Genomic DNA, 12,197 nt, shown 5'->3' with positions numbered 1-12,197 from the left:
TCCCAAAGTGCTGGGATTACAAGCGTGAGCAAACCTGTAACTGGTTTATTAAGTTAAAATTGGATATGAAACAAAACAGGTTCTATTTTGTTGATTGTGATTTTATTTCATTTTCCAATCCTGACTTTCAACCGTGTTATGTCGGAATCCTGTTTCACAATAAAAAAAAAATACCTTGGCACTATCCTACAGCTTTCCAGTCCCTCACAGATATAAAACTAAATTTAGCCTATTTTTAAATTAACATCTTATATTGGTTTTAAATTTCTTCTACTCCTTTCCACCAGTAGCTTCTAGAACAGACTAGACCCTGGCTGCTTGGGTTAGAAAAGGGAGAAAACAGTTTTCCTCTACCATCTCATTCTTCTCCCTGTTCTTGGTCAAGTTCTTCTGGCGCTCCTGGTCTGACTGGGACCAGGAAGAACTGAAAGCACATTTGGCTTCCCCTGTCCTTGAATGACCTTCTAGTGTTGAAGGGAGGATGTCAAGCACGAGGGAGAAAGAGGAAGGATTTATCTAAATTGCTAGGTCAGGTTGGGGCAGAGTCTTTGGCTTCACTGATTCTCTTCAGCAACTATCACTCATGATGTAGCCTTTCTCCCTGAGTTGGTATAGCTTAACCACCAACACCTTTTTCTGAAGATCTGTGCATTCCTTTGACGTCTCCAGAAGTTTTTATCCCCCTCCAGATTAGCCTAGCAGACTTCTGACCCATTTAATCTCCCTACTTTCTCAGGTGGAAACACAAGAACCACTGAGTCCTCTTTGCACATTCTGAGGGCCAAGGAAACCACTGAGGGTTAAAGAGAAAAGATTCCTCCATCATCTTCCCTGATACATTTCACACCACAGCCCCAGCAGCCCCACCCTCACAGGCTGATCTGAATGGCTTCCCAGTAGACTTCTTATGTCTGATGACCTCTTTTCACTAATCTTGGGCACAGTCTTAATGGACACTTCACTTAGAAACTCAAGTAGGCACATGTCAAGTCTTGCAAAATTCCCCCTCATCACGATCCTCTTCTCTGTCATGGCAACACTGGAATGTGCTGTAGCTTCTTGGCTCCAGCAAGCACCTAGAGGGACAGCAAGAAGTCAGTCTCCCTTTGTCAAAGGGTCCCCCAAGCTCTACATGTTATTTTTCTTGAAGTCCCCATTTCTGGCCTTCCATTAACTTTGGAATGAGCAGGAATTAGTCTCTTCCCATGAACGTGCATTCCTCAAAGAGCTGAGAGAGTTAATTCACCATGATACCCTCTGTTGGTAGACCAGAAATAAGATATGAAGCTGAGAATGGGTGATCAATGGCCACAGATCTCTATTCACATCACTTGGGGAAAGTGTCTGGGCCCACCTATAGGTGGCTCATTGGTGTCTTGAGACAGACTATAAGGTTCCAGTGATTCTTCTTTCTTATAGATTCTGATTGTTGATTTCAGGGAAATCTAAAAAGTTAAGACTCACTATGTATATACAGGAGCTAACCAGGATGTGTTTTGTTTGCAGGGGCCAAATGGATACCATATCACTCCCACTTCTCCTTTCCACTGCATCATCTGTCATCTGAAAAGGGAATACATTTAGAATCTCCAAAATCAGAAAGTTGGTGCCAGAAGAGAGTTGCCAACAATCCTCCACCAATTAGTAGTAGAACTGGAACACTTTTCCTCCTTGTTTTAGCCTGAATTCTTTCCAGTTGCAGTCATGCCTTTAACCACAATATCCATTTGTGATCTTGGATTTGTCTTGTTTCTAATATTTGAGGGACAGAGGCGGGGAAAGAAGCAAATGAGGTTACCAGAGCTGCTTTTGTTTTCAAGGGTCAAATGGGTACCATGTCACTTCTACTTCTTCTGCCCACTCCATCCCTACTTCCGGAAGAGCCAGTGTATTTTCTCCTTCTTCCCCTCAAGTGTCCTCTAGAGTTTTCCACACTGCTTCTTAATACATACAGCTCTGCTCCTTGCTCCTTACTGGAAATAGGCTCAGTGCTGACTGGATCTGACCTATTGGTGGGTGGAGGGGAATGAAAGGTCAAAGCTGCATTTGACCCTTTGTTCCACAGACTTACTTCATAGCCGAGCAGTCACATTTTGATTTAAACTTCTTTTTTTCTAGGCTCTAGATCAGTTCCTTACCTTGGAGCATGCCCCCTTTGCTGATCTCATACATTTTTATTTTATTTGATGCTTGATGTTATGCTTGGATTATAGAACTTCCATTCGCTAAAGGTTCTGTAACAAATTGTTCTTTTGTACAATTGCCAGATATCTCAGACTAAAAACATATTGGGGGGAAAAAGCCAGATAAAAAATTAAATGAAGGCAAAATTAGAGGCCTGCTAATAAAATCAGATTTTCTTGACACTTTTAGTCAATGCAAAAATAATTGTGGGAATATAAAAGGTTTTTTATGGTCAATTATTCTTGTCTTAGTAAGTATCTATAATCATAACCCCTCAGAATATGTAATAATCCTCTACAGAGGGAAGTGAGACTTCCCCACAGAACCATAAGGAAAGTAAAACGTTATCATATGCATGCATAAAATATATCAATATTGAAATGTGCTGGCTGTAAGGTCAGGTAGGGAGATAGCTTTTTTTCCACCCTGAAAAAAATATATATATATATATACTATCTGACTTCATTGGGCTGCTGACATCCAATTGATCTGCATTATTCTTAGCTGGCAAGAGCCTATATACCTAAATGCCTCAGATAATAGGTATTACAGTATTAGGTAAAAAGCCTCCATGCCGTCTATAGCAAATATCAAAAAGGTAGAAAGTGTAAAATAAGGGAGATTAAGATGACACCAGAAAGCATTGAATGAGGTGTCATTTTGCATTTAGAAAGACAACCAGGAAAGTTAAGACAGAAGAAAAAAATGCCCCTTTCTCACTAGCTGCCCTTAAAGGTTTACAAATGATCTGTTAACAGAAATGAGTTTCTCTTGGGCTTCAGACACCATTTATTATGCTGGGAGAGAGACAAAAAAGGAGATGGAAAAGACTGGCAAATTATGCTTATTTGAAGGCAAAATGCTTCCCATCAGCAACATGATGAAAATGTACCAAAGGTGTCAGCCAGATGTTGACATGTTAATATTTTTCATGAGGTCTTTCACCGAGGAATGAGTACAAAGAACTTTTTGGGTGTTCTTTAGAATATGAATTGAAATGCATTGTTATGCTAGCTGCCTTGCCTGGGAAATCATGATCGTATTTGATGATGAAGAGGAAGAGGAAGTGTGTCCTAAATAGGGGGCTTGAACCTCGATTCCCTGGCTGCCTCCCAGATGTCTTGTGCTACGAATGGGCTCATCTGATCTCTCCTAGTCAATTTCATTCTGGAAAGTAGCCAGTGGGCCTAGTTCATGACCCAGTGATGTCATTATAATTCATTCTCCCTCACCACAAAGACTTCGGAACTTTCCAATTTACAATGGGTCTTTTTAATAAAGAAGAGTGTCATGTACAGAATTTTTAAGTGTTTCTAATGATTTATCTTTTTTTTCTTGTTATAGCCTCAAAAAGGCCTATCTTCTTTGTATGAATGGACTATCAAAATCATTTAAAGAATTTTATATCTTTGTTAAAGTACACGATGTGTTTCATAGGCTGAAAGAGGATAACTGAAGCTTATTATAAGAGAACATTGTGTCCAAACAGAGAAACTTTACATTTTATGCATAAAGAATAGAGGATCTAAAATTTCCTACGACTTAGGCCATGCTTCATTATGAACACTCACAAAGTAATTCTAAGTAGGAAATATGCCATTTTTAGGGATGTATTCTGTGTTTTGAGACTGGATTTATAAGATAAGGGAGGGGCTGGGGGCTGAGAGAGACATATGTAAGTCATTTCAGAGCACAGGCTTTATCATCCCTGTGTTCTCTCAACACCTCTCATGGGCTGTAAGGAAATATTCACTGATGAAGATTACATATGAATTGAACTCAGCATTGGAGAGTTAGGGCCGTCTCCCAGAACCTCACCTCCTTGCACTTGGTTAACCCTCCTTGCTAAAATAAACTTTGCTGGATGACATCACTTATCCTTGGCATGGATCTTTAAAACCCTGGGTAGTACAAGCCTAGAGGATGATCAATGCATTTGTGGCCTGCACTGTAATTTAACTTGCTCTGTCTGACAGGAGATGTGGAATAGCTAAAGAGAGGCTTTACTTGTAATCTTCTTATCACCTTATCCTGGAGTGTTTGTGAAGAGCAAGGCCTTCCCTACACTAACTCCCAGTTGAGGGTTAAGGCTAAGAAAGAGAAATTGCCCTGTTATGTGTCTGATGGTGTGACCTGACAAAGCCCTCTCTGGATACCTTGTGAACCCTAGCCTTTCACGGCCAAATGCACCTTGCCTCTCCTGAACCACTTGTGTGTGTTCTATGAGCTAATTAACAGAAATAACTTGCTATAATTATGATGTGCTGGGAGAGAAAAAAATTTGTACTCTTTTCTTATTGTTTCTTTTTTTTTTTTTTAATTTTCTTTCTCTCTCTCTTTTTTTTTTTTTTTTTTTTTTTTTTTTTTTTTTTTGAGACAGAATCTCGCTCTGTCACCCAGGCTGGAGTGCAGTGGTGTGATCTTGGCTCACTACACCCTCTGCTTCCCAGGTTCAAGTGATTCTCATGCCTCAGCTTCCTGAGTAGCTGGGACTACAGGTGTGCACCACCATACCCAGTGATCCTGTTTCTTTTCTAAAGCATAGAATTCTAAATTAGGTCATCATCCTTAGACTACTATTAGCAAGAGACCATGAGTGAGCAGAGGGAGGTGGCCAGACCAGTGCAGGCTGGACAGGAGACAGGGAACACCTTACCATAGAAATGGTATAGAAACGGACAAGACTGACAGAAAGAGTGGGGGGGTAGAGGAATATAAAAAGAATTAAAAAAAGAAAAGGAGGCAGAGTGAGAGAAGGAGAGAAAGGGAGAGAGAGGGTCTTAATGAGAAATACACGCAAGTGGAGGAGCTCAGGAGAAAAGCAGCTCAGGGTGTGGCAAAATGAAGGAGGGTGTCATGCAGACAGAGGGCTTCCTGGAGAGGCGGGCACTCACCTTTCCACAAGGCAATTTTCCTGTTTTTACAGAAAGCTGAGCAAGAGTAGACAGCTTGTCTGTCTCAGGTGCTCCAGGGCCACCTAATTCACACTTTTTGTGATGACTTTGAGGAACATAAAACTCTTTAGTGTAAGCACTCTGCGAATCTGATCGAGGGAAACACTCTTGCCACTTTCCTTCCAGGGATCAGATTCTGGCTATGTTAGTGGGACAGTTAGTTACATAAGCTAGCAGTCACAACCAAGGAGAAAAGGCTTTATCACGGCCATAAATAGGAAGAGCTGGGAAGATCCAGAAGGGACATGTGACAAGCTTTATGGAGGAGATATACAGTGATGAGTATTATTATGTACTAATTACAAGAAAGGAAACGATTTCTGTGACAAAATTAATAAGAGTTGCTCCTATTTTTTGTAAGCCCCTTCATGGGCACATGCCTTCTGTAAATATGTTTGGATGCATATGGATCTGTAAATGTATGTGTATGTGTGTAGGTATGAAAATATGTATGGTCCAATAAATGTCGAATGCTCACAGAATCCCTCAAGGTAAATATTATTATTCCAATTTTATAGCTGAGGATATTTCTAAAGCTTAGAGAGCTTGCAAAACGTATCCAAGAATACATGCCCACATATTTATAAAGTTTGATAATGATAGATTGGATTAAAAATTTGCAACTATTATCAATAGGTTACGTGATATATATGACCAGAATGAGAAAGAAGGAAAAAAAGGTGTTAAGTGAAGGGAGATACGATTGGAAGATCTGTTGGAAACCAGCTGAGTAAATACTTCATATGCTTTTTATAGAAAACTATATTCTATCTTATAACAGCTAGAAAAATAGGGGAGGTTTCTGGCCGGGAAGTAATATGATTAGATCTATATTTGTCAAAAGTAAAAGGTAATTGATTAGTGAAGGGATGAGAATTCAGATAGGATGTTGATGGTAACAGGCCAAGCAAAGCGTGATATGAACTGAGTAACCCATAGCAACAAATGTGGTGGCTATGAACTTAAACAAATATGGGTATAGTATTTTTTATAAAAATACAATTAACCAACTACTTTCTATGTATAAGGGTATTTATGTTTTCCTTTTTATTTCTACACTATGCCTTATTTTTCAGGAAAACGAAGGTTAGATTTGGCATTTTTAAGATGATTATTCTGTATCTTCTTCCAAGTTTCAAGGACAGCAAATCTTTTTCTCACCACTTATCTACAGAAATTTACATGCACAACAGAGAATGTTTGAACATAAAGTGATACTGAGGCTTAGACACAATTTATTTCATGCTCTATATAAATTTATCTCACCAAATTGAGAGCCTTAGAAAGGAAAAGGCCATGCACTTTTGTCCCTCCCATTACCAGGACCTTTCCAAGAGCTAACGTCTGCTATATCCATCTCTTGGCTTTGACGGTAGGTGTTTTAAGCTGGCAGGAGGACTAAGAACAACACTTAATAAAAAGCACTTAAGAATATGCCTTTAGAGTTAAGCAAATATTGGACCGAGGCCTGATTTTGCCACTAATTAAGTAACTTTGGTCAACTTACCTGACTTTCTAAATCTGGGGGTTCCTATTCAGAAAATGTGGATAAATGTGGTTCCTACCATAACAGGTTGTAGTGAGAGTTAAATTAGATTCACACAAGCCTCCTTCTGCAGTACCTGACAAGCAATACGTGTTCAATACTTGCATTCAATAACATGTACACACTGAACACTGAATGTACACAAAACACACCGATGAGAGAATGGAAGGCAAAAAAGTGGAGACAATAGAAATGAAAAATTATTTCAAGATTGACCATGAGGAGGTGCAGAGAGAAGTAGTAACTAAAAGGGAGGTGTCAATGCAAGCCTTTATTTTTTAAGCTGGGGAAAATGAAGCAACTTTTTATGCTGATGGAAACGATTAAATAAAGAGGGGGAAATTGTAAATGTAAGACAGAAGAGTGATAATCAGAAGAGAAGTTCTTGCTACCAGGAGGAGGAATTTGTCTTTTGTAGGCATAGACACAGCCCCCATGCTCACACACTTCATAGTAAGAGAGGAGAAGAAAAGCTTGAGTGAAGACAGGCATAAATTGCACTCGCTTGTTGGTAGGTGAGAGAATGCCCAGAAAACGAGAATGTTTCCTCAATGAAGTGTGAGGTGAGGTCATCAACTAAGAGTCAGGATGAACAGAGGTAGGAAGATTTTTTTTGGTTTTTTTTTTTTTTTTTTTGAGACTAAGTCTTCCTCTGTCTCCCAGAGTGGAGTGCAGTGGAGCGATTTCAGCTTACTGTAACCTCTGCCTCCCAGGTTCAAGCCATTCTCCTGCCTCAGCCTCACGAGTAGCTGGGATTACAGGCACCCACCACCACGCCCAGCTTATTTTTTGTATTTTTAGTAAAGAGGGAGTTTCATTATGTTGGCCACACTGGTCCTGAATTCCTGACCTCAAGTGATCTGCCTGCCTCAGCCACCCAAAGTGTTGGGATTGCAGGCGCGAGCCACCACGCCCAGCAAGGTAGGAGTTTTAAGGAGAAAGAAAAGAAATGAAGTAGTCATTCAGAGAAGAGGAAGAGCCAGATAAATGCAGAGAAGGCCTGAGCAGTGCCCAGTGCCTGGCTGAATTTTGTGATCGTGTACTTAACTGGCAGCCATTCAAGCTATTTGTGAAATTTCCTCCAGGAAAATCTCCTTAAACGGGTTGAAGGAAAGAAAAAGGGGCTTCCTGGTTGGTTTACCTAGAACCGAGATTCTACTACTTGACTGAGAGAATAGGAGAGAGGAGAGAGGGAAATAGTGATATTTTCAAGGAGGTGATTACACTCGAAAGCCATGGAATGCAAGATAAAATAAAACAAGAAGAGTTGATGGATCAGTAGTGCAAGACCACTGAAACAGAGGTCTTAGGGATGTGGGAAAATTATAGTGCTGGAGATTGCTGTGCAAAGTCAACTGGAAAAACACAATTTGTGTTTGGAGAGCAAGATTTTTGAATTTGAGATTTAGGAGGTGGAATAGGACCTGCTGATACTGAGGCTTAGGGTGTGACCCTGGGATTAGCCAACTGTGACAAATTAGAGGAAAAGGTGAACTGGCGATTAAGAGACCAAGAAACCAAGAACCTTTGGAGCTAGATGGGTTTATTCTCGTGGATATAAAAATTGCCAGGAATACTAAGTAGCACATATAAGGTGTTTATTACGCATCAATGTTCTGAGAGTTTTATCTGTACTCTTTGATTCCTAGCATTTAAGGCTGCTACTCCTAGTATCATCTCTACTTTATAGCAAAGAGAGTTTAAATAATTTTCCCATGGCAACACAATTAGCAATGATAGAAGTGGGCTGAAACAGAGGCTCCAGAACCTGTTCTTGTATTGACCACACTGAATTTTCTAGAATTATAATGATAGTAGGGATTTGGAAAGTGAAATTATAATCTAGGTTCCAAAATTTTTAGTGAATTAGGGCGCAAGGTCAGGATATCTGTAGGAAAAAAAAAAAAAGGAGAGGGTAAAGAGCCAGTTCTGGAAATTTTAGAAGAGCCTGGGGGGATGATGGTAAAAAGAAGAGTGACCACAATTCTGCCACTGAAGAATTTGAAAATCAGAAGAAAAAAAAACTTTTTTTTTTCTTTAAGAGAATGCAGAGGGGACAGTGTCCTCAAGATCCATTCTGTTTCTACAAAACTGACTTAATTGGGTGGATGGAAACCACAGGACATTGGCATTTATTTCAATCTCTCCCTATGAGTTTAATGTGCATGCTCATTTGGGAATAACTGAAGAAAGTGAAGGAAAGAAGAGAATTTTCTGAAAAACAGAAGATAAAGAATTTTCTGGTCATAAAATGAGAATTCCAGTATGAGAAATGGAAATGTTTGAGACAGAAGGAAAGGCAGTCATTAATGTTATTGGTGCCATTGGTATGTGTACCTTTGAATAACTTCCTTTTCCATTCCTTGATTTTATTTTTACTTGACAACAATGGTTCAGTCTGATGGCATCATTCTTTCATTGTGAGCATCTAAAACTATATTTGGTAGGAAAGGAATGGGATGTAAATATTTTAAAAAGTAATAAGAAGATTAGGAAATATAGTTTATTGTTAACTGGTGTCAAGAGGGTGAGTTTTAATCTATTTAGGCAGTGGCTTGGGCTGAGTTTACAATGTCATGTGCCGGCACCTTTCTTTGAGTTTTCCTCTCTCGGATGCTTATTGTCCCATATAACTATAAAAACTGACTTTACTTAAAGAAAGATTTAGAGAAAAAAAATGAAGGAAGAAGAAAAAGAAGGAAGGAAAGGAAGGATGGAAGGAAGGAAGGGTGGGAGGGAGGGAGGGAGGGAGGGAGGGAGGAAGGAAGGAAGGAAGGAAGGAAGGAAGGAAGGAAGGGGGAAAAGTGAAAAGGCAGTAATCAAAAGAAGAAACTGAGCAAATCCTTACATGGCAAGACCAAACTGAATGAATTGAATGGCAAGTACAGGCATAGGAAGAAGGATACTCCAAGATTACTCATTGGCCTAATAGGAAAAAATAAGAAGTGAAATCAAGTTGTTTTCTGAAACTTGAGTGTGTAGATATCATCAAATGATGATATCATTTTATATGTAGTTTCTGAACATTGATGATCCTTAAAGAAATAGTTGGAATTAAAATCCTTTTCAAAAAGCTATTAAGATATACTTTTATGGTCTCTATTATGAAATGCCAGTTCATACACTTATTTTTGATTATTTTTGAGGAATTAATTGTATTGTAAGAATAGGGAAATTATAACATCTTGGAAATAGTCACTTACTACAGATGCCTGAGTTTGTTGGCCAAATATAAATTCTACGTCTGGGTTTAAAACCTCAGTTGCCCAAAAATAGCATGATTTGACTTCTAAGTAGTGTATATGTCAGCTGGATAACTATATAAGTAAGCAAAGGGGACTTGGCCACATAATAGATGACCCAGAGGAAGAAGGAGTATAATCCCGCCTATCTGTGGGCTCTTCCAATTGCACTTATAGAAGAGGGCTCTATTCAGAACTTTGGGGGTCGTTGATGAGCTTGGGCACACAGAAGATGACCATTGTAGCACACAGTGGCTTGGGCTGATTAGAAGACAATTTAAATAAATATAATAATAATCTTCAAAATGTTGGATGTCTGTTGTATGCCATCCTAGAAAGGATTGTTAACAATTATTTTGAGAAGGGCAACTTTTAGCTGTCTGTTTGGAAGAAGGTTCAAATATCTGGAACTTTCCAAAGATAAAATGGACCATTATAGCAGATAATGCATTCCCTTTAACAGGAAATACTTATCTTAACTGTAGGTAACCACTTAGACCCACAGACAAAGAGATTTGGGTATCAGTGGGAAGAAATAAATAACAGCTGGTAATTGCTGAGTAATTACTAAATGCCAGGCACTGCTATCTGTGCCGTCTCATCTATCTCAATAATCAATCATCCTTTGAGGTTGATTATATTCTTCGTGTCTTACGGATACAAACCATAAAGCCAAGAAAATTGCTAGTAAATGACACAGACAGGATTGAACTCCAAACTTTTAATAACCATCCTATACTGCTTCTTAAGGAAGTTGCAGTAGGAGACTTCCAAGGTCAGTTTAAACTCTAATGATCATTGATTTTGGAAGTCACACTTTAAGGGTTTAGAGTAGTGGTCTGGAATTAGATCAGGGTTCAAATCTGGACTGAGTTTACAATGTCATGTGCCAACACTTTTCTTTTGACTTTTCCTCTCTCGGATGCTAACTACAAAAACGGACTTTATTTAAACCAAGATTTACAGAAAAAAAAATGACGGAGGAAGAAAGGAAGGGGAAAAAGAAAGACATTAATCAATAGAAGAAACTGAACAAATCCTTACATGGCAAGAACAAATGGAATGAAATGAATGGCAAGTACAGGTATAGGAAGAAAGATAGTTCAAGATTATTCGTGATTATTCGTTATTCCTAGTTATCAATGACTAACCTTGAGTGATGTACTTGAACTCTCTGAAGTTTACTGTCTTCATCTGTAAACTTGAGGTCACAATGTTTCATTCACAGGATTGTAAGAATTAAATAAGATAATGCATACAGCTTTTAAGCACAATGCCTAGCACTAGTTATAACCTTGACAAATACTAGCTATTTTTAAGTGTTCCAAGACATAAGATATTATTAGAATGGTATTTTGCACTACATGTTGCAATCCTAAATTTTAGCATTAGAATATGTTTTAAAAATTTTATTGGGTTTAGGCCAGGTTTAAATCCTCTGTGAGAATAACCATTTGATTTCATCCTTCAACTTTTTCTTCAGTAAGATACCAACTAAAAACTAGTGACAATTTTGGAAAAAAATGATAATATGTATCAAAAATATTTAGTATCAAGAATGAATGAAGACAACTAACTAAAATAGGCAAAGAACAGGTAGTTCACAGAAAAAGAGACACAAATAGTGAATAGATAGGAAATCATGCTCAAACACGTTTTTATTTCTATCCCAACCCACTGGAAAAATTATTATCATCATCCTCATAACTGTAATATCTAACTCCCTCTTTTATTTCTCCTTGGCCTCGTATCTTCCTGCAATTACCACTGGGTTTCTCTTTTCTCATTACAGCAAACTCCTCAAAAGATTTATTCATACTCACTGTTTCACTTCTTAACCTCTCTCTTGCTTTTGAATCAATTCAAACGCAGTATTCTCTCTGCCTTTTTCTCAGGGTAAAAGAAAAAGTATGTTTCCCCCAGAGTTGCTGACTGCCATTTTGAAATCATGGATAGAGCTGATTCTACAGAAATCTGAGCAGAAAGGTAAGAGGAAAACTAAGTGCTTAATGACATCATTGGAGAATTCAATCTGACTAACTTTGAAGCCCACCCACATCTAGACATTTCTGTGATCATTTAACCAGTTTGAATTGGGCTTGGTGTTTCCAAAAACACACATGGATGAGTAAGTTACCCCCTCTGACAGGGTCTATGGATGAAAATAAATTCCTGTAGAGGAAGACAACGTCTGGCAGCCCCTAAGGAGAAAATTTCTAGAGACAAATGTATTTTGGCATCTCAGAATACCAGTTAGTATTCAGTCCACAT

At 38.6% G+C, this 12,197-nt stretch overlaps 1 long non-coding RNA gene across 1 annotated transcript in view; it reads right to left on the bottom strand.

Annotated features, from left to right (window-relative positions):
• LOC101176861 overlaps positions 1 to 11,164 on the bottom strand; it is a 74,809-nt gene extending 63,645 nt beyond the window's left edge. Inside the window, exon 1 of the long non-coding RNA XR_178454.3 lies at positions 11,078 to 11,164. This is a non-coding gene — a long non-coding RNA (uncharacterized LOC101176861). The remainder of the gene's footprint in view (positions 1 to 11,077) is intronic.
• Between the last annotated feature and the right edge of the window lie 1,033 nt (positions 11,165 to 12,197).

This window comes from Nomascus leucogenys, chromosome 6 (assembly GCF_006542625.1).
Source record: "Nomascus leucogenys isolate Asia chromosome 6, Asia_NLE_v1, whole genome shotgun sequence".
In the NCBI taxonomy this organism is placed as follows: domain Eukaryota; kingdom Metazoa; phylum Chordata; class Mammalia; order Primates; family Hylobatidae; genus Nomascus; species Nomascus leucogenys.
Note: the sequence above shows the minus strand (reverse complement) of the source record. Positions and strands in the feature narration are given on the sequence as shown.